This window comes from Heptranchias perlo, chromosome 38 (assembly GCF_035084215.1).
Source record: "Heptranchias perlo isolate sHepPer1 chromosome 38, sHepPer1.hap1, whole genome shotgun sequence".
Lineage (NCBI taxonomy): Eukaryota > Metazoa > Chordata > Chondrichthyes > Hexanchiformes > Hexanchidae > Heptranchias > Heptranchias perlo.
Window position 1 is genome coordinate 1,710,516 of NC_090362.1, and position 24,366 is coordinate 1,734,881.

Here is a 24,366-nt window from a genome sequence, read left to right on the forward strand (position 1 = left end):
ACCCGAGTAACGACTCCCACCCTAGTAACGACTCCCACCCCAGTAATGACTCCCACCCGAGTAACGACTCCCGCCCCAGTAACGACTCCCATCCTAGTAACGACTCCCATCCTAGTAACGACTCCCGCCCCAGTAACGACTCCCACCCCAGTAACGACTCCCACCCTAGTAACGACTCCCGCCCCAGTAACGACTCCCATCCTAGTAACGACTCCCATTCTAGTAACAACTCCCACCCTAGTAATATCTCCCACCCTAGTAACGACTCCCGCCCGAGTAACAACTCCCACCCTAGTAACGACTCCCGCCCCAGTAACAACTCCCACCCTAGTAAGGACTCCCACCCGAGTAACAACTCCCACCCTAGTAACGACTCCCACCCTAGTTACAACTCCCACCCCAGAAACAACTCCCACCCTCGTAACGACTCCCGCCCCAGTAACATCTCCCACCCTAGTAAGGACTCCCACCCTTGTAACAACTCCCACCCTAGTAACGACTCCCACCCTAGTAACAACTCCCACCCCAGAAACAACTCCCACCCTAGTAACGACTCCCACCCCAGTAACGACTCCCACCCTAGTAACGACTCCCGCCCCAGTAACGACTCCCACCCTAGTAACGACTCCCATCCTAGTAACGACTCCCGCCCCAGTAACAACTCCCACCCTAGTAACAACTCCCACCCTAGTAACAACTCCCACCCTAGTAACAACTCCCACCCAAGTAACGACTCCCGCCCCAGTAACAACTCCCACCCTTGTAAGGACTCCCACCCTAGTAACAACTCCCACCCTAGTAACGACTCCCACCCTAGTAACAACTCCCACCCCAGAAACAACTCCCACCCTAGTAACGACTCCCACCCCAGTAACGACTCCCACCCGAGGAACGACTCCCGCCCCAGTAACGACTCCCACCCGAGTAACGACTCCCATCCTAGTGACGACTCCCATCCGAGTAACGACTCCCACCCTAGTAACGACTCCCGACCCAATACCAACTCCGACCCGAGTAACAACTCCCACCTGAGTAACGACTCCCGCCCTAGTAACGACTCCCACCCTATTAACGACTCCCATCCTAGTAACGACTCCCATCCGAGTAACGACTCCCACCCTAGGAACAAATCCCCCCCCAGTAACAACTCCGACCCTAGTAACGACTCCCATCCTAGTAACGACTCCCACCCGAGTAACAACTCCCACCCCAGTAACGACTCCCACCCTAGTAACGACTCCCGCCCTAGTAAGGACTCTCACCCCAGTAACGACTCCCACCCGAGTAACAACTCCCACCCCAGTAACGACTCCAACCCCAGTAACGACTCCCACCCTTGTAAGGACTCTCACCCTAGTAACGACTCCCGCCCTAGTAACAACTCCCGCCCGAGTAACTACTCCCACCCGAGTAACGACTCCCGCCAGAGTAACAACTCCCACCCTAGTAAGGACTCTCACCCGAGTAACAACTCCCGCCCTAGTAACAACTCCCACCCCAGTAACAACTCCCGCCCTAGTAACGACTCCGGCCCTCGTAACAACTCCCACCCTAGTAAGGACTCTCTCCCTGGTAACGACTCCCGCCCCAGTAACAACTCCCGATCTAGTAACAACTCCCACCCCAGTAACAACTCCCGCCCTAGTAACGACTCCCATCCTAGTAACGACTCCCACCCGAGTAACAACTCCCACCCCAGTAACGACTCCCACCCTAGTAACGACTCCCGCCCTAGTAAGGACTCTCACCCCAGTAACAACTCCCACCCCAGTAACGACTCCAACCCCAGTAACGACTCCCACCCTAGTAAGGACTCTCACCCCAGTAACGACTCCCACCCGAGTAACAACTCCCACCCTAGTAACGACTCCCACCCCAGTAACGACTCCAACCCCAGAAACGACTCCCACCCTAGTAAGGACTCTCACCCTAGTAACGACTCCCGCCCTAGTAACAACTCCCGCCCGAGTAACAACTCCCACCCGAGTAACGACTCCCGCCCGAGTAACAACTCCCACCCTAGTAAGGACTCTCACCCGAGTAACAACTCCCGCCCTAGTAACAACTCCCACCCCAGTAACAACTCCCGCCCTAGTAACGACTCCGGCCCTAGTAACAACTCCCACCCCAGTAACAACTCCCGCCCTAGTAACGACTCCGGCCCTAATAACAACTCCCACCCTAGTAAGGACGCTCTCCCTGGTAACGACTCCCGCCCCAGTAACAACTCCCGATCTAGTAACAACTCCCACCCCAGTAACAACTCCCGCCCTAGTAACGACTCCCATCCTAGTAACGACTCCCACCCGAGTAACAACTCCCACCCCAGTAACGACTCCCACCCTAGTAACGACTCCCGCCCTAGTAAGGACTCTCACCCCAGTAACAACTCCCACCCCAGTAACGACTCCAACCCCAGTAACGACACCCACCCTAGTAAGGACTCTCACCCTAGTAACGACTCCCGCCCTAGTAACAACTCCCGCCCGAATAACAACTCCCGCCCTAGTAACAACTCCCACCCTAGTAACGACTCCCGCCCTAGGAACAACTCCCGCCCTAGTAACAACTCCCACCCCAGTAACAACTCCCGCCCTAGTAACGACTCCGGCCCTAGTAACAACTCCCACCCTAGTAAGGACTCTCTCCCTAGTAACGACTCCCGCCCCAGTAACAACTCCCACCCTAGTAAGGACTCCCACCCTAGTAAGGACTCCCACCCTAGTAACAACTCCCACCCTAGTAACGACTCCCGCCCCAGTAACGACTCCAACCCTCGTAACAACTCCCACCCTAGTAACGACTCCCATCCTAGTAACGACTCCCATCCTAGTAACGACTCCCGCCCTAGTAACGATTCATAAGAACATAAGAACATAAGAAATTGGAGCAGGAGTAGGCCAATCGGCCCCTCGAGCCTGCTCCGCCATTCAATAAGATCATGGCTGATCTGATCCCAACCACAAATCTAAAGAACACAAGAAGTCGGAGCAGGACCCGGCCACATAGCCCCTGGGCCCTCTCCGCCACCCACAGGGCATTGACCGATCCGAACTCAGCTTCATGTCCAATTTCCTGCCCGCTCCCCATAACCCCTAATTCCCTTTACTTCTAGGAAACTGTCTATTTCTGTTTTAAATTTATCTAATGATGTAGCTTCCACAGCTTCCTGGGGCAGCAAATTCCACAGACCTACCACCCTCTGAGTGAAGAAGTTTCTCCTCATCTCAGTTTTGAAAGAGCAGCCCCTTATTCTAAGATTATGCCCCCTAGTTCTAGTTTCACCCATCTTTGGGAACATCCTGACCGCATCCACCCGATCAAGACCCTTCACAATCTTATATGTTTCAATAAGATCGCCTCTCATTCTTCTGAACTCCAATGAGTAGAGTCCCAATCTACTCAACCTCTCCTCATATGTCCGCCCCCTCATCCCCGGGATTAACCGAGTGAACCTTCTTTGTACTGCCTCGAGAGCAAGTATGTCTTTTCTTAAGTATGGAGACCAAAACTGTATGCAGTATTCCAGGTGCGGTCTCACCAATACCTTATATAACTGCAGCAATACCTCCTTGTTTTTATATTCTATCCCCCTAGCAATAAAAGCCAACATTCCGTTGGCCTTCTTGATCACCTGCTGCACCTGCATACCAACTTTTTGATTTTCTTGCACTAGGACCCCCAGATCCCTTTGTACTGCAGTACTTTCCAGTCTCTCGCCATTAAGAAAATAACTTGCTCTCTGATTTTTCCTGCCAAAGTGCATAACCTCACATTTTCCAATATTATATTGCATCTGCCAAATCTCCGCCCACTCACCCAGCCTGTCTATATCCCCTTGCAGGTTTTTTATGTCCTCCTCACTCTCTACTTTCCCTCCCATCTTTGTATCATCTGCAAATTTTGATATGTTGCACTCGGTCCCCTCCTCCAAATCGTTAATATAGATTGTAAAGAGTTGGGGACCCAGCACCGACCCCTGTGGAACACCACTGGTTACTGGTTGCTAGTCCGAAAATGAACCATTTATCCCAACTCTCTGCTTCCTGTTCGATAACCAATCCTCCACCCATGCCAGAATATTACCCCCAATCCCGTGATTTTTTATCTTAAGTAATAATCTTTTATGTGGCACCTTGTCGAATGCCTTCTGGAAGTCTAAATACACTACGTCCACTGGTTCCCCTTTATCCACCCTATACGTTATATCCTCGAAGAACTCAAGCAAATTTGTCAGACATGACTTCCCCTTCATAAAGCCATGCTGACTTTGTCCTATTAAATTATGCTTATCGAAATGTTCCGTTACTGTCTCCTTAATAATAGACTCCAAAATTTTACCCACCACAGATGTTAAGCTAACTGGCCTATAATTTCCAGCCTTCTGCCTACTACCCTTTTTAAATAACGGTGTTACATTAGCAGTTTTCCAATCTGCCGGGACCTCTCCTGAGTCCAGGGAATTTTGGAAAACTATCACCAAAGCATCCACAATCCCTACTGCCACTTCCCTCAAGACCCTAGGATGGAAGCCATCAGGTCCAGGGGATTTATCCGCCTTGAGTCCCATTATTTTACTGAGTACCATCTCTTGAGTGATTTTAATCGTATTTAGCTCCTCCCCCCCGAGAGTCCCCTGTTTGTCCAGTGTTGGGATTCCCACTCCAGTAACGACTCCCACCCCAGTAACGACTCCCACCCTAGTAACGACTCCCGCCCTGGTAACGACTCCCAACTCAGTAACGCCTCCCATCCGAGTAACGACTCCCGCCCTAGTAACGACTCCCATCATAGTAACGACTCCCATCCTAGTAACGACTCCCATCCTAGTAACGACTCCCGCCCCAGTAACGACTCCCACCCCAGTAACGACTCCCACCCGAGTAACAACTCCCACCCCAGAAACAACTCCCACCCTAGTAACGACTCCCGCCCCAGTAACAACTCCCACCCTAGTAAGGACTCCCACCCTAGTAACAACTCCCACCCTAGTAACAACTCCCACCCTAGTAACGACTCCCACCCTGGTAACAACTCCCACCCCAGAAACAACTCCCACCCTAGTAACGACTCCCACCCCAGTAACGACTCCCACCCCAGTAACGACTCCCGCCCCAGTAACGACTCCCACCCCAGTAACAACTCCCACCCTAGTAACGACTCCCGCCCTAGTAACGACTCCCGCCCCAGTAACGACTCCCACCCTAGTAACGACTCCCGCCCCAGTAACGACTCCCACCCCAGTAATAACTCCCACCCTAGTAACAACTCCCACCCTAGTAACGACTCCCGCCCGAGTAACAACTCCCACCCTAGTAACGACTCCCGCCCCAGTAACAACTCCCACCCTAGTAAGGACTCCCACCCTAGTAACAACTCCCACCCTAGTAACGACTCCCGCCCCAGTAACAACTCCCACCCTAGTAAGGACTCCCACCCTAGTAACAACTCCCACCCTAGTAACGACTCCCACCCTAGTAACAACTCCCACCCCAGAAACAACTCCCACCCTAGTAACGACTCCCACCCCAGTAACGACTCCCATCCTAGAAACGACTCCCATCCTAGTAACGACTCCCGACCCAGTAACGACTCCCATCCTAGTAACGCCTCACATCATAGTAACGACTCCCGCCCTAGTAATGACTCCCACCCTAGTAACGACTCCCATCCTAGTAACGACTCCCACCCGAGTAACGACTCCCGCCCTAGTAACGACTCCCGCCCTGGTAACGACTCCCATCCTAGTAACGACTCCAGCCCTAGTAACGACTCCCACCCTAGTAACGACTCCCATCCTAGTAACGACTCCCATCCGAGTAACGACTCCCACCCTAGTAACGACTCCCGACCCAATACCAACTCCGACCCGAGTAACAACTCCCACCCGAGTAACAACTCCCACCCTAGTAACAACTCCCACCCTAGTAACGACTCCCGCCCGAGTAACAACTCCCACCCTAGTAACAACTCCCACCCTAGTAACGACTCCCACCCTCGTAACAACTCCCAACCCAGAAACAACTCCCACCCCAGTAATGACTCCCACCCCAGTAACGACTCCCACCCTAGTAACGACTCCCGCCCCAGTAACGACTCCCACCCTAGTAACGACTCCCATCCTAGTAACGACTCCCACCCTAGTAACGACTCCCGCCCCAGTAACGACTCCCACCCTAGTAACGACTCCCATTCTAGTAACAACTCCCACCCGAGTAACATCTCCCACCATAGTAACGACTCCCGCCCGAGTAACTACTCCCACCCTAGTAACGACTCCCTCCCCAGTAACAACTCCCACCCTAGTAAGGACTCCCACCCTAGTAACAACTCCCACCCTAGTAACGACTCCCACCCTCGTAACAACTCCCACCCCAGAAACAACTCCCACCCTAGAAACGACTCCCCCCCGAGTAACAACTCCCACCCTAGTAAGGACTCCAACCCTAGTAACAACTCCCACCCTAGTAACGACTCCCACCCTAGTAACAACTCCCGCCCCAGAAACAACTCCCACCCTAGTAACGACTCCCACCCCAGTAACGACTCCCACCCTAGTAACGACTCCCGCCCCAGTAACGACTCCCACCCTAGTAACGACTCCCATCCTAGTAACGACTCCCATCCTAGTAACGACTCCCGCCCCAGTAACGACTCCCACCCCAGTAACAACTCCCACCCTAGTAACGACTCCCGCCCTAGTAACGACTCCCGCCCCAGTAACGACTCCCACCCTAGTAACGACTCCCGCCCCAGTAACGACTCCCACCCTAGTAACGACTCCCGCCCCAGTAAGGACTCCCACCCTAGTAACAACTCCCACCCTAGTAACGACTCCCACCCTAGTAACAACTCCCACCCCAGAAACAACTCCCACCCTAGTAACGACTCCCACCCCAGTAACGACTCCCATCCTAGTAACGACTCCCATCCTAGTAACGACTCCCGACCCAGTAACGACTCCCATCCTAGTAACGCCTCCCATCATAGTAACGACTCTCGCCCTAGTAATGACTCCCACCCTAGTAACGACTCCCATCCTAGTAACGACTCCCACCCGAGTAACGACTCCCGCCCTAGTAACGACTCCCGCCCTGGTAACGACTCCCATCCTAGTAACGACTCCAGCCCTAGTAACGACTCCCACCCTAGTAACGACTCCCATCCTAGTAACGACTCCCATCCGAGTAACGACTCCCACCCTAGTAACGACTCCCGACCCAATACCAACTCCGACCCGAGTAACAACTCCCACCCGAGTAACAACTCCCACCCTAGTAACAACTCCCACCCTAGTAACGACTCCCGCCCGAGTAACAACTCCCACCCTAGTAACAACTCCCACCCTAGTAACGACTCCCACCCTAGTAACAACTCCCAACCCAGAAACAACTCCCACCCTAGTAACGACTCCCACCCCAGTAACGACTCCCACCCTAGTAACGACTCCCGCCCCAGTAATGACTCCCACCCTAGTAACGACTCCCATCCTAGTAACGACTCCCATCCTAGTAACGACTCCCGCCCCAGTAACGACTCCCACCCCAGTAACGACTCCCACCCTAGTAACGACTCCCATTCTAGTAACAACTCCCACCCGAGTAACATCTCCCACCCTAGTAACGACTCCCGCCCGAGTAACTACTCCCACCCTAGTAACGACTCCCTCCCCAGTAACAACTCCCACCCTCGTAAGGACTTCCACCCTAGTAACAACTCCTACCCTAGTAACGACTCCCACCCTCGTAACAACTCCCACCCCAGAAACAACTCCCACCCTAGAAACGACTCCCGCCCCAGTAACAACTCCCACCACAGTAAGGACTCCCACCCTAGTAACAACTCCCACCCTAGTAACGACTCCAACCCTAGTAACAACTCCCACCCCAGAAACAACTCCCACCCTAGTAATGACTCCCACCCCAGTAACGACTCCCACCCTAGTAACGACTCCCGCCCCAGTAACGACTCCCACCCTAGTAACGACTCCCATCCTAGTAACGACTCCCATCCTAGTAACGACTCCCGCCCCAGTAACGACTCCCACCCCAGTAACAACTCCCACCCTAGTAATAACTCCCACCCTAGTAACAACTCCCACCCTAGTAACGACTCCCGCCCGAGTAACAACTCCCACCCTAGTAACGACTCCCGCCCCAGTAACAACTCCCACCCTAGTAACAACTCCCACCCTAGTAACGACTCCCACCCTAGTAACAACTCCCACCCCAGAAACAACTCCCACCCTAGTAACGACTCCCACCCCAGTAACGACTCCCACCCTAGTAACGACTCCCGCCCCAGTAACGACTCCCACCCTAGTAACGACTCCCATCATAGTAACGACTCCCATCCTAGTAACGACTCCCGCCCCAGTAACAACTCCCACCCTAGTAACGACTCCCGCCCCAGTAACGACTCCCACCCCAGTAACAACTCCCACCCTAGTAACGACTCCCGCCCTAGTAACGACTCCCGCCCCAGTAACGACTCCCACCCTAGTAACGACTCCCGCCCCAGTAACGACTCCCACCCCAGTAATAACTCCCACCCTAGTAACAACTCCCACCCTAGTAACGACTCCCGCCCGAGTAACAACTCCCACCCTAGTAACGACTCCCGCCCCAGTAACAACTCCCACCCTAGTAAGGACTCCCACCCTAGTAACAACTCCCACCCTAGTAACGACTCCCGCCCCAGTAACAACTCCCACCCTAGTAAGGACTCCCACCCTAGTAACAACTCCCACCCTAGTAACGACTCCCACCCTAGTAACAACTCCCACCCCAGAAACAACTCCCACCCCAGTAACGACTCCCATCCTAGTAACGACTCCCATCCTAGTAACGACTCCCGACCCAGTAACGACTCCCATCCTAGTAACGCCTCCCATCATAGTAACGACTCCCGCCCTAGTAATGACTCCCACCCTAGTAACGACTCCCATCCTAGTAACGACTCCCACCCGAGTAACAACTCCCGCCCTAGTAACGACTCCCGCCCTGGTAACGACTCCCATCCTAGTAACGACTCCAGCCCTAGTAACGACTCCCACCCTAGTAACGACTCCCATCCTAGTAACGACTCCCATCCGAGTAACGACTCCCACCCCAGTAACGACTCCTGACCCAATACCAACTCCGACCCGAGTAACAACTCCCACCCTAGTAACAACTCCCACCCTAGTAACGACTCCCGCCCGAGTAACAACTCCCACCCTAGTAACAACTCCCACCCGAGTCACGACTCCCACCCTAGTAACAACTCCCACCCCAGAAACAACTCCCACCCTAGTAACGACTCCCACCCCAGTAACGACTCCCACCCTAGTAACAACTCCCACCCTAGTAACGACTCCCACCCTCGTAACAACTCCAACCCCAGAAACAACTCCCACCCTAGAAACGACTCCCGCCCCAGTAACAACTCCCACCCTAGTAAGGACTCCCACCCTAGTAACAACTCCCACCCTAGTAACGACTCCCACCCTAGTAACGACTCCCACCCTAGTAACAACTCCCACCCCAGAAACAACTCCCACCCTAGTAACGACTCCCACCCCAGTAACGACTCCCATCCTAGTAACGACTCCCATCCTAGTAACGACTCCCGACCCAGTAACGACTCCCATCCTAGTAACGCCTCCCATCATAGTAACGACTCCCGCCCTAGTAATGACTCCCACCCTAGTAACGACTCCCATCCTAGTAACGACTCCCACCCGAGTAACAACTCCCGCCCTAGTAACGACTCCCGCCCTGGTAACGACTCCCATCCTAGTAACGACTCCAGCCCTAGTAACGACTCCCACCCTAGTAACGACTCCCATCCTAGTAACGACTCCCATCCGAGTAACGACTCCCACCCTAGTAACGACTCCCGACCCAATACCAACTCCGACCCGAGTAACAACTCCCACCCGAGTAACAACTCCCACCCTAGTAACAACTCCCACCCTAGTAACGACTCCCGCCCGAGTAACAACTCCCACCCTAGTAACAACTCCCACCCTAGTAACGACTCCCACCCTAGTAACAACTCCCACCCCAGAAACAACTCCCACCCTAGTAACGACTCCCACCCCAGTAACGACTCCCACCCTAGTAACGACTCCCGCCCCAGTAACGACTCCCACCCTAGTAACGACTCCCATCCTAGTAACGACTCCCATCCTAGTAACGACTCCCGCCCCAGTAATGACTCCCACCCCAGTAACGACTCCCACCCTCGTAATGACTCCCGCCCCAGTAACGACTCCCACCCTAGTAACGACTCCCATTCTAGTAACAACTCCCACCCGAGTAACATCTCCCACCCTAGTAACGACTCCCGCCCGAGTAACAACTCCCACCCTAGTAACGACTCCCTCCCCAGTAACAACTCCCACCCTAGTAAGGACTCCCACCCTAGTAACAACTCCCACCCTAGTAACGACTCCCACCCTCGTAACAACTCCCACCCCAGAAACAACTCCCACCCTAGAAACGACTCCCGCCCCAGTAACAACTCCCACCCTAGTAAGGACTCCCACCCTAGTAACAACTCCCACCCGAGTAACAACTCCCACCCCAGAAACAACTCCCACCCTAGTAACGACTCCCACCCCAGTAACGACTCCCACCCTAGTAACGACTCCCGCCCCAGTAACGACTCCCACCCTAGTAACGACTCCCATCCTAGTAACGACTCCCATCCTAGTAACGACTCCCGCCCCAGTAACGACTCCCACCCCAGTAACAACTCCCACCCGAGTAATAACTCCCACCCTAGTAACAACTCCCACCCTAGTAACGACTCCCGCCCGAGTAACAACTCCCACCCTAGTAACGACTCCCACCCTAGTAACGACTCCCGACCCAATACCGACTCCGACCCGAGTAACAACTCCCACCCGAGAAACGACTCCCGCCCTAGTAACGACTCCCACCCGAGTAACGACTCCCACCCTAGTAACAAATCCCCCCCCAGTAACAACTCCGACCCTAGTAACGACTCCCATCCTAGTAACGACTCCCACCCGAGTAACAACTCCCACCCCAGTAACGACTTCCACCCAAGTAACGACTCCCGCCCTAGGAAGGACTCTCACCCCAGTAACGACTCCCACCCTAGTAACGACTCCAACCCCAGTAACGACTCGCACCCTAGTAAGGACTCTCTCCCTAGTAACGACTCCCGCCCTAGTAACAACTCCCGCCCGAGTAACAACTCCCGCCCGAGTAACAACTCCCACCCTAGTAAGGACTCTCACCCGAGTAACAACTCCCGCCCTATAACGACTCCCGCCCGAGTAACAACTCCCACCCTAGTAACGACTCCCGCCCTAGTAACAACTCCCACCCCAGTAACAACTCCCGCCCTAGTAACGACTCCGGCCCTAGTAACAACTCCCACCCTAGTAAGGACTCTCTCCCTAGTAACGACTCCCGCCCCAGTAACAACTCCCACCCTAGTAAGGACTCCCACCCTAGTAAGGACTCCCACCCTAGTAACAACTCCCACCCTAGTAACGACTCCCGCCCCAGTAACGACTCCCACCCAAGTAACGACTCCTGCCCCAGTAACAACTCCAACCCTCGTAACAACTCCCACCCTAGTAACGACTCCCATCCTAGTAACGTCTCCCATCCTAGTAACGACTCCCATCCTAGTAACGACTCCCGCCACAGTAACGACTCCCTTCCGAGTAACGCCTCCCATCCTAGTAACGCCTCCCATCCTAGTAACGACTCCCACCCTCGTAATGACTCCCACCCTAGTAACGACTCCCATCCGAGTAACGACTCCCATCCTAGGAACAACTCCCATCCTAGTAACGTCTCCCATCCTTGTAACGCCTCCCATCCTAGTAACGACTCCCGCCCTAGTACCGACTCCCATCCTAGTAACGACTCCCATCCTAGTAACGACTCCCACCCTAGTAACGACTCCCATCCTAGTAACAACTCCCACCCGAGTAACAACTCCCACCCTAGTAACAACTCCCACCCGAGTAACAACTCCCACCCTAGTAACGACTCCCGCCCTAGTAACGACTCCCACCCTAGTAACGACTCCCATCCTAGTAACAACTCCCACCCGAGTAACAACTCCCACCCTAGTAACAACTCCCACCCGAGTAACAACTCCCACGCCAGTAACGACTCCCACCCTAGTAACGACTCCCGCCCTAGTAACGACTCCAACCCCAGTAACGACTCCCGCCCTAGTAACAACTCCCGCCCTAGTAAGGACTCTCACCCTAGTAACGACTCCCGCCCTAGTAACAACTCCCACCCTAGTAACGACTCCCTCCCTAGTAACAACTCCCGCCCTAGTAACGACTCCGACCCAAGTAACAACTCCCACACTAGTAAGGACTCTCACCCTAGTAACGACTCCCGCCCGAGTAACAAATCCCACCCTAGTAACGACTCCCGCCCCAGTAACAACTCCCACCCCAGTAACAACTCCCGCCCTAGTAACGACTCCGGCCCTAGAAACAACTCCCACCCTAGTAAGGACTCCCACCCTCGTAACAACTCCCACCCTAGTAACGACTCCCACCCCAGTAACGACTCCCACCCTAGTAACGACTCCCACCCTGGTAACGACTCCCATCCTAGTAACGATTCCCATCCTAGTAACGACTCCCATCCTAGTAACGACTCCCATCCTAGCAACAACTCCCACCACAGTAACGACTCCCACCCTAGTAACGACTCCCGCTCTAGTAACGACTCCCACCCTAGTAACAACTCCCAACCCAGTAACGACTCCCACCCTAGTAACGACTCCCGCCCTAGTAACGACTCCCACCCCAGTAACGACTCCGGCCCTAGTAACGACTCCCACCCTAGTAACGACTCCCACCCTAGTAACAGCTCCCACCCTAGTAACGACTCCCATCCGAGTAACGAATCCCACCAGAGTAACGACTCCGATCTTGGTAACAACTCCCACCCTAGTAACGACTCCCGCCCTTGTAACGACTCCCATCCGAGTAACGCCTCCCATCCTAGTAACGACTCCCATCCTAGTAACAACTCCCATCCTAGAAACGCTTCCCATCCTAGTAACGACTCCCATCCTAGTAACGACTCCCATCCTAGTAACTTCTCCCGCCGCAGTAACGACTCCCATCCTAGTAACGCCTCCCATCCTAGTAACGACTCCCGCCCTAGTAACGACTCCCATCCTAGTATCGACCCCCACCCGAGTAACGACTCCCACCCCAGTAACGACTCCCGCCCAAGTAACGACTCCCACCCCAGTAACAACTCCCACCCCAGTTACGACTCCCACCCTAGTAACGACTCCCGCCCTAGTAACGACTCCCACCCCAGTAACGACTCCCACCCTAGTAACAGCTCCCACCCTAGTAACGACTCCCATCCTAGTAACGACTCCCACCCTAGTAACAGCTCCCACCCTAGTAACGACTCCCACCCTCGTAACGACTCCCATCCTAGTAACAACTCCCACCCGAGTAACAACTCCCACCCTAGTAGCGACTCCCGCCCTAGTAACGACTCCCACCCTAGTAACGACTCCGACACCAGTAACGACTCCCACCCTAGTAACAACTCCCACCCGAGTAACAACTCCCACCCTAGTAACGACTCCCGCCCTAGTAACGACTCCCACCCTAGTAACGACTCCGACACCAGTAACAGCTCCCACCCTAGTAACGACTCCCATCCTAGTAACTACTCCCACCCTAGTAACGAGTCCCATCCTCGTAACAACTCCGACCCTAGTAACGACTCCCGCCCTTGTAACGACTCCCATCCTAGTAACGACTCCCACCCGAGTAACGACTCCCGCCCCAGTAACGACTCCCATCCTAGTAACGACTCCCACCCTAGTAACGACTCCCGCCCTTGTAACGACTCCCATCTTGGTAACGCCTCCCATCCTAGTAACGACTCCCATCCTAGTAACAACTCCCATCCTAGTCACGCTTCCCATCCTAGTAACGCCTCCCAACCGAGTAACGACTCACGCCCTAGTACCGACTCACATCCTAGCAACGACTTCCATCCTAGTAACGACTCCCACCCTAGTAACGACTCCCATCCTAGTAACAATTCCCACCCGAGTAACAACTCCCACCCTAGTAACGACTCCCGCCCTAGTAACGACTCCCGCACCAGTAACGACTCCCACCCTAGTAACGACTCCCATCCTAGTAACAACTCCCATCCTAGTAACGACTCCCGCCCTAGTAACGACTCCCGCCCCAGTAACGACTCCCGCCCCAGTAACGACTCCCGCCCTAGTAACGACTCCCGCCCCAGTAACGACTCCCGCCCTAGTAACAACTCCCACCCGAGTAACGACTCCCGCCCTAGTAAGTAACAGCTCCCACCCTAGTAACGACTCCCGCCCCAGTAACGACTCCCGCCCTAGTAACAACTCCCATCCTAGTAACGACTCCCACCCTAGTAACAACTCCCACCCTAGTAACTACTCCCACCCTAGTAACGACTCCCATCCTAGTAACAACTCCGACCCTAGTAACGACACCCGCCCTAGTAACGACTCCCATCCTAGTAACGCCTCCCACCCTAGTAACGACTCCCATCCTAGTAACAACTCCAATCCTAGTAACGCCTCCCATCCTAGTAACGCCTCCCATCCTAGTAACGACTCCCACCCTAGTAACGACTCCCATCCTAGTAACGACTCCCATCCTAGTAACGCCTCCCATCCTAGTACCGACTCCCGCCCTAGTAACGACTCCCATCCTAGTAACGACTCCCACCCTAGTAACGACTCCCATCCTAGTAACAACTCCCACCCGAGTAACAACTCCCACCCTAGTAACGACTCCCGCCCTAGTAACGACTCACACCCTAGTAACGACGCCGACACCAGTAACGACTCCCACCCTAGTAACGACTCCCATCCTAGTAACGACTCCCATCCTCGTAACAACTCCCACCCTAGTAACAACTCCCACCCCAGTAACGACTCCCACCCTAGTAAGGACTCTCACCCCAGTAACAACTCCCACCCGAGTAACAACTCCCACCCCAGTAACAACTCCCACCCTAGTAAGGACTCCCACCCTAGTAACAACTCCCACCCTAGTAACGACTCCCACCCTCGTAACAACTCCCACCCCAGAAACAACTCCCACCCTAGAAACGACTCCCGCCCCAGTAACAACTCCCACCCTAGTAAGGACTCCCACCCCAGTAACGACTCCCACCCTAGTAACGACTCCCGCCCCAGTAACGACTCCCACCCTAGTAACGACTCCCATCCTAGTAACGACTCCCATCCTAGTAACGACTCCCGCCCCAGTAACGACTCCCACCCCAGTAACAACTCCCACCCGAGTAATAACTCCCACCCTAGTAACAACTCCCACCCTAGTAACGACTCCCGCCCGAGTAACAACTCCCACCCTAGTAACGACTCCCACCCTAGTAACGACTCCCGACCCAATACCGACTCCGACCCGAGTAACAACTCCCACCCGAGAAACGACTCCCGCCCTAGTAACGACTCCCACCCGAGTAACGACTCCCACCCTAGTAACAAATCCCCCCCCAGTAACAACTCCGACCCTAGTAACGACTCCCATCCTAGTAACGACTCCCACCCGAGTAACAACTCCCACCCCAGTAACGACTTCCACCCAAGTAACGACTCCCGCCCTAGGAAGGACTCTCACCCCAGTAACGACTCCCACCCTAGTAACGACTCCAACCCCAGTAACGACTCGCACCCTAGTAAGGACTCTCTCCCTAGTAACGACTCCCGCCCTAGTAACAACTCCCGCCCGAGTAACAACTCCCGCCCGAGTAACAACTCCCACCCTAGTAAGGACTCTCACCCGAGTAACAACTCCCGCCCTATAACGACTCCCGCCCGAGTAACAACTCCCACCCTAGTAACGACTCCCGCCCTAGTAACAACTCCCACCCCAGTAACAACTCCCGCCCTAGTAACGACTCCGGCCCTAGTAACAACTCCCACCCTAGTAAGGACTCTCTCCCTAGTAACGACTCCCGCCCCAGTAACAACTCCCACCCTAGTAAGGACTCCCACCCTAGTAAGGACTCCCACCCTAGTAACAACTCCCACCCTAGTAACGACTCCCGCCCCAGTAACGACTCCCACCCAAGTAACGACTCCTGCCCCAGTAACAACTCCAACCCTCGTAACAACTCCCACCCTAGTAACGACTCCCATCCTAGTAACGTCTCCCATCCTAGTAACGACTCCCATCCTAGTAACGACTCCCGCCACAGTAACGACTCCCTTCCGAGTAACGCCTCCCATCCTAGTAACGCCTCCCATCCTAGTAACGACTCCCACCCTCGTAATGACTCCCACCCTAGTAACGACTCCCATCCGAGTAACGACTCCCATCCTAGGAACAACTCCCATCCTAGTAACGTCTCCCATCCTTGTAACGCCTCCCATCCTAGTAACGACTCCCGCCCTAGTACCGACTCCCATCCTAGTAACGACTCCCATCCTAGTAACGACTCCCACCCTAGTAACGACTCCCATCCTAGTAACAACTCCCACCCGAGTAACAACTCCCACCCTAGTAACAACTCCCACCCGAGTAACAACTCCCACCCTAGTAACGACTCCCGCCCTAGTAACGACTCCCACCCTAGTAACGACTCCCATCCTAGTAACAACTCCCACCCGAGTAACAACTCCCACCCTAGTAACAACTCCCACCCGAGTAACAACTCCCACGCCAGTAACGACTCCCACCCTAGTAACGACTCCCGCCCTAGTAACGACTCCAACCCCAGTAACGACTCCCGCCCTAGTAACAACTCCCGCCCTAGTAAGGACTCTCACCCTAGTAACGACTCCCGCCCTAGTAACAACTCCCACCCTAGTAACGACTCCCTCCCTAGTAACAACTCCCGCCCTAGTAACGACTCCGACCCAAGTAACAACTCCCACACTAGTAAGGACTCTCACCCTAGTAACGACTCCCGCCCGAGTAACAAATCCCACCCTAGTAACGACTCCCGCCCCAGTAACAACTCCCACCCCAGTAACAACTCCCGCCCTAGTAACGACTCCGGCCCTAGAAACAACTCCCACCCTAGTAAGGACTCCCACCCTCGTAACAACTCCCACCCTAGTAACGACTCCCACCCCAGTAACGACTCCCACCCTAGTAACGACTCCCACCCTGGTAACGACTCCCATCCTAGTAACGATTCCCATCCTAGTAACGACTCCCATCCTAGTAACGACTCCCATCCTAGCAACAACTCCCACCACAGTAACGACTCCCACCCTAGTAACGACTCCCGCTCTAGTAACGACTCCCACCCTAGTAACAACTCCCAACCCAGTAACGACTCCCACCCTAGTAACGACTCCCGCCCTAGTAACGACTCCCACCCCAGTAACGACTCCGGCCCTAGTAACGACTCCCACCCTAGTAACGACTCCCACCCTAGTAACAGCTCCCACCCTAGTAACGACTCCCATCCGAGTAACGAATCCCACCAGAGTAACGACTCCGATCTTGGTAACAACTCCCACCCTAGTAACGACTCCCGCCCTTGTAACGACTCCCATCCGAGTAACGCCTCCCATCCTAGTAACGACTCCCATCCTAGTAACAACTCCCATCCTAGAAACGCTTCCCATCCTAGTAACGACTCCCATCCTAGTAACGACTCCCATCCTAGTAACTTCTCCCGCCGCAGTAACGACTCCCATCCTAGTAACGCCTCCCATCCTAGTAACGACTCCCGCCCTAGTAACGACTCCCATCCTAGTATCGACCCCCACCCGAGTAACGACTCCCACCCCAGTAACGACTCCCGCCCAAGTAACGACTCCCACCCCAGTAACAACTCCCACCCCAGTTACGACTCCCACCCTAGTAACGACTCCCGCCCTAGTAACGACTCCCACCCCAGTAACGACTCCCACCCTAGTAACAGCTCCCACCCTAGTAACGACTCCCATCCTAGTAACGACTCCCACCCTAGTAACAGCTCCCACCCTAGTAACGACTCCCACCCTCGTAACGACTCCCATCCTAGTAACAACTCCCACCCGAGTAACAACTCCCACCCTAGTAGCGACTCCCGCCCTAGTAACGACTCCCACCCTAGTAACGACTCCGACACCAGTAACGACTCCCACCCTAGTAACAACTCCCACCCGAGTAACAACTCCCACCCTAGTAACGACTCCCGCCCTAGTAACGACTCCCACCCTAGTAACGACTCCGACACCAGTAACAGCTCCCACCCTAGTAACGACTCCCATCCTAGTAACTACTCCCACCCTAGTAACGAGTCCCATCCTCGTAACAACTCCGACCCTAGTAACGACTCCCGCCCTTGTAACGACTCCCATCCTAGTAACGACTCCCACCCGAGTAACGACTCCCGCCCCAGTAACGACTCCCATCCTAGTAACGACTCCCACCCTAGTAACGACTCCCGCCCTTGTAACGACTCCCATCTTGGTAACGCCTCCCATCCTAGTAACGACTCCCATCCTAGTAACAACTCCCATCCTAGTCACGCTTCCCATCCTAGTAACGCCTCCCAACCGAGTAACGACTCACGCCCTAGTACCGACTCACATCCTAGCAACGACTTCCATCCTAGTAACGACTCCCACCCTAGTAACGACTCCCATCCTAGTAACAATTCCCACCCGAGTAACAACTCCCACCCTAGTAACGACTCCCGCCCTAGTAACGACTCCCGCACCAGTAACGACTCCCACCCTAGTAACGACTCCCATCCTAGTAACAACTCCCATCCTAGTAACGACTCCCGCCCTAGTAACGACTCCCGCCCCAGTAACGACTCCCGCCCCAGTAACGACTCCCGCCCTAGTAACGACTCCCGCCCCAGTAACGACTCCCGCCCTAGTAACAACTCCCACCCGAGTAACGACTCCCGCCCTAGTAAGTAACAGCTCCCACCCTAGTAACGACTCCCGCCCCAGTAACGACTCCCGCCCTAGTAACAACTCCCATCCTAGTAACGACTCCCACCCTAGTAACAACTCCCACCCTAGTAACTACTCCCACCCTAGTAACGACTCCCATCCGAGTAACAACTCCGACCCTAGTAACGACACCCGCCCTAGTAACGACTCCCATCCTAGTAACGCCTCCCACCCTAGTAACGACTCCCATCCTAGTAACAACTCCAATCCTAGTAACGCCTCCCATCCTAGTAACGCCTCCCATCCTAGTAACGACTCCCACCCTAGTAACGACTCCCATCCTAGTAACGACTCCCATCCTAGTAACGCCTCCCATCCTAGTACCGACTCCCGCCCTAGTAACGACTCCCATCCTAGTAACGACTCCCACCCTAGTAACGACTCCCATCCTAGTAACAACTCCCACCCGAGTAACAACTCCCACCCTAGTAACGACTCCCGCCCTAGTAACGACTCACACCCTAGTAACGACGCCGACACCAGTAACGACTCCCACCCTAGTAACGACTCCCATCCTAGTAACGACTCCCATCCTCGTAACAACTCCCACCCTAGTAACAACTCCCACCCCAGTAACGACTCCCACCCTAGTAAGGACTCTCACCCCAGTAACAACTCCCACCCGAGTAACAACTCCCACCCCAGTAACGACTCCCGCCCTAGTAACGACTCCCATCCTAGTAACAACTCCCACCCCAGTAACGACTCCCACCCTAGTAACGACTCCCATCCTAGTAACGACTCCCGCCCTAGTAACGACTCCCGCCCTAGTAACGACTCCCACCCCAGTGACGACTCCCATCCTAGAAACAACTCCCGCCCTAGTTACAACTCTGACCCGAGTAACGACTCCCACCCTAGTAACGACTCCCACCCAAGTAACAACTCCCGCCCTAGTTACAACTCTGACCCTAGTAACGACTCCCACCCTAGTAACGACTCCCACCCTAGTAACAACTCCGACCCTAGTAACGACTCCCACCCTAGTAACGACTCCCACCCTAGTTACAACTCCCGCCCTAGTAACAACTCTGACCCTAGTAACGACTCCCGCCCGAGTAACGACTCCCATCCTAGTAACAACTCCCACCCCAGTAACGACTCCCACCCTAGTAACGACTCCCATCCTAGTAACGACTCCCGCCCTAGTAACGACTCCCGCCCTAGTAACGACTCCCATCCTCGTAACGACTCCCATCCTAGAAACAACTCCCGCCCTAGTTACAACTCTGACCCTAGTAACGACTCCCACCCTAGTAACGACTCCCACCCCAGTAACGACTCCCATCCTCGTAACGACTCCCATCCTAGAAACAACTCCCGCCCTAGTTACAACTCTGACCCTAGTAACGACTCCCACCCTAGTAACAACTCCGACCCTAGTAACGACTCCCACCCTAGTAACGACTCCCACCCGAGTTACAACTCCCGCCCTAGTAACAACTCTGACCCTAGTAACGACTCCCGCCCTAGTAACAACTCCCACCCTAGTAACGACTCCCATCCTGGTAACGACTCCCATCCTCGTAACAACTCCCACCCTAGTAACGACTCCCATCCTAGTATCGACCCCCACCCGAGTAACGACTCCCACCCCAGTAACGACTCCCGCCCAAGTAACGACTCCCACCCCAGTAACAACTCCCACCCCAGTAACGACTCCCACCCTAGTAACGACTCCCGCCCTAGTAACGACTCCCACCCCAGTAACGACTCCCACCCTAGTAACAGCTCCCACCCTAGTAACGACTCCCATCCTATTAACGACTCCCACCCTAGTAACAGCTCCCACCCTAGTAACGACTCCCACCCTCGTAACGACTCCCATCCTAGTAACAACTCCCACCCGAGTAACAAATCCCACCCTAGTAACGACTCCCGCCCTAGTAACGACTCCCACCCTAGTAACGACTCCGACACCAGTAACGACTCCCACCCTAGTAACAACTCCCACCCGAGTAACAACTCCCACCCTAGTAACGACTCCCGCCCTAGTAACGACTCCCACCCTAGTAACGACTCCGACACCAGTAACAGCTCCCACCCTAGTAACGACTCCCATCCTAGTAACTACTCCCACCCTAGTAACAACTCCCATCCTCGTAACAACTCCGACCCGAGTAACGACTCCCGCCCTTGTAACGACTCCCATCCTAGTAACGACTCCCACCCTAGTAACGACTCCCGCCCTAGTAACGACTCCCATCCTAGTAACGACTCCCACCCTAGTAACGACTCCCGCCCTTGTAACGACTCCCATCCTAGTAACGCCTCCCATCCTAGTAACGACTCCCATCCTAGTAACAACTCCCATCCTAGTAACGCTTCCCATCATAGTAACGCCTCCCAACCGAGTAACGACTCACGCCCTAGTACCGACTCACATCCTAGCAACGACTTCCATCCTAGTAACGACTCCCACCCTAGTAACGACTCCCATCCTAGTAACAATTCCCACCCGAGTAACAACTCCCACCCTAGTAACGACTCCCGCCCTAGTAACGACTCCCGCACCAGTAACGACTCCCACCCTAGTAACGACTCCCATCCTAGTAACAACTCCCATCCTAGTAACGACTCCCGCCCTAGTAACGACTCCCGCCCCAGTAACGACTCCCGCCCCAATAACGACTCCCGCCCTAGTAACGACTCCCGCCCCAGTAACGACTCCCGCCCTAGTAACAACTCCCACCCGAGTAACGACTCCCGCCCTAGTAACGACTCCCACCCTAGTAACAGCTCCCACCCTAGTAACGACTCCCATCCTAGTAACGACTCCCACCCTAGTAACAACTCCCACCCTAGTAACTACTCCCACCCTAGTAACGACTCCCATCCTCGTAACAACTCCGACCCTAGTAACGACTCCCGCCCTAGTAACGACTCCCATCCTAGTAACGCCTCCCACCCTAGTAACGACTCCCATCCTAGTAACAACTCCCATCCTAGTAACGCCTCCCATCCTAGTAACGCCTCCCATCCTAGTAACGACTCCCACCCTAGTAACGACTCCCATCCTAGTAACGACTCCCATCCTAGTAACGCCTCCCATCCTAGTACCGACTCCCGCCCTAGTAACGACTCCCATCCTAGTAACGACTCCCACCCTAGTAACGACTCCCATCCTAGTAACAACTCCCACCCGAGTAACAACTCCCACCCTAGTAACGACTCCCGCCCTAGTAACGACTCCCACCCTAGTAACGACGCCGACACCAGTAACGACTCCCACCCTAGTAACAACTCCCATCCTAGTAACGACTCCCATCCTCGTAACAACTCCCACCCGAGTAACAACTCCCACCCCAGTAACGACTCCCACCCTAGTAAGGACTCTCACCCTAGTAACAACTCCCACCCGAGTAACAACTCCCACCCCAGTAACGACTCCCGCCCTAGTAACGACTCCCATCCTAGTAACAACTCCCACCCCAGTAACGACTCCCACCCTAGTAACGACTCCCATCCTAGTAACGACTCCCGCCCTAGTAACGACTCCCGCCCTAGTAACGACTCCCACCCCAGTAACGACTCCCATCCTAGAAACAACTCCCGCCCTAGTTACAACTCTGACCCGAGTAACGACTCCCACCCTAGTAACGACTCCCACCCAAGTAACAACTCCCGCCCTAGTTACAACTCTGACCCTAGTAACGACTCCCACCCTAGTAACGACTCCCACCCTAGTAACAACTCCGACCCTAGTAACGACTCCCACCCTAGTAACGACTCCCACCCTAGTTACAACTCCCGCCTTGTAACAACTCTGACCCTAGTAACGACTCCCGCCCTAGTAACGACTCCCATCCTAGTAACAACTCCCACCCCAGTAACGACTCCCACCCTAGTAACGACTCCCATCCTAGTAACGACTCCCGCCCTAGTAACGACTCCCGCCCTAGTAACAACTCCCATCCTCGTAACGACTCCCATCCTAGAAACAACTCCCGCCCTAGTTACAACTCTGACCCTAGTAACGACTCCCACCCTAGTAACGACTCCCACCCCAGTAACGACTCCCATCCTCGTAACGACTCCCATCCTAGAAACAACTCCCGCCCTAGTTACAACTCTGACCCTAGTAACGACTCCCACCCTAGTAACAACTCCGACCCGAGTAACGACTCCCACCCTAGTAACGACTCCCACCCTAGTTACAACTCCCGCCCTAGTAACAACTCTGACCCTAGTAACGACTCCCGCCCTAGTAACAACTCCCACCCTAGTAACGACTCCCATCCTGGTAACGACTCCCATCGTCGTAACAACTCCCACCCTAGTAACGACTCACATCCTAGTAACGCCTCCCATCCTAGTAACGCCTCCCATCCTAGTAACGACTCCCACCCTAGTAACGACTCCCATCCTAGTAACGACTCCCATCCTAGTAACGCCTCCCATCCTAGTACCGACTCCCGCCCTTGTAACGACTCCCATCCTAGTAACGACTCCCACCCTAGTAACGACTCCCATCCTAGTAACAACTCCCACCCGAGTAACAACTCCCACCCTAGTAACGACTCCCGCCCTAGTAACGACTCCCACCCTAGTAACGACGCCGACACCAGTAACGACTCCCACCCTAGTAACGACTCCCATCCTAGTAACGACTCCCATCCTCGTAACAACTCCCACCCGAGTAACAACTCCCACCCCAGTAACGACTCCCACCCTAGTAAGGACTCTCACCCTAGTAACAACTCCCACCCGAGTAACAACTCCCACCCCAGTAACGACTCCCGCCCTAGTAACGACTCCCATCCTAGTAACAACTCCCACCCCAGTAACGACTCCCACCCTAGTAACGACTCCCATCCTAGTAACGACTCCCGCCCTAGTAACGACTCCCGCCCTAGTAACGACTCCCACCCCAGTAACGACTCCCATCCTAGAAACAACTCCCGCCCTAGTTACAACTCTGACCCTAGTAACGACTCCCACCCTAGTAACGACTCCCACCCCAGTAACGACTCCCATCCTCGTAACGACTCCCATCCTAGAAACAACTCCCGCCCTAGTTACAACTCTGACCCTAGTAACGACTCCCACCCTAGTAACAACTCCGACCCTAGTAACGACTCCCACCCTAGTAACGACTCCCACCCTAGTTACAACTCCCGCCCTAGTAACAACTCTGACCCTAGTAACGACTCCCGCCCTAGTAACAACTCCCACCCTAGTAACGACTCCCATCCTGGTAACGACTCCCATCGTCGTAACAACTCCCACCCTAGTAACGACTCCCATCCTAGTAACGCCTCCCATCCTAGTAACGCCTCCCATCCTAGTAACGACTCCCACCCTAGTAACGACTCCCATCCTAGTAACGACTCCCATCCTAGTAACGCCTCCCATCCTAGTACCGACTCCCGCCCTAGTAACGACTCCCATCCTAGTAACGACTCCCACCCTAGT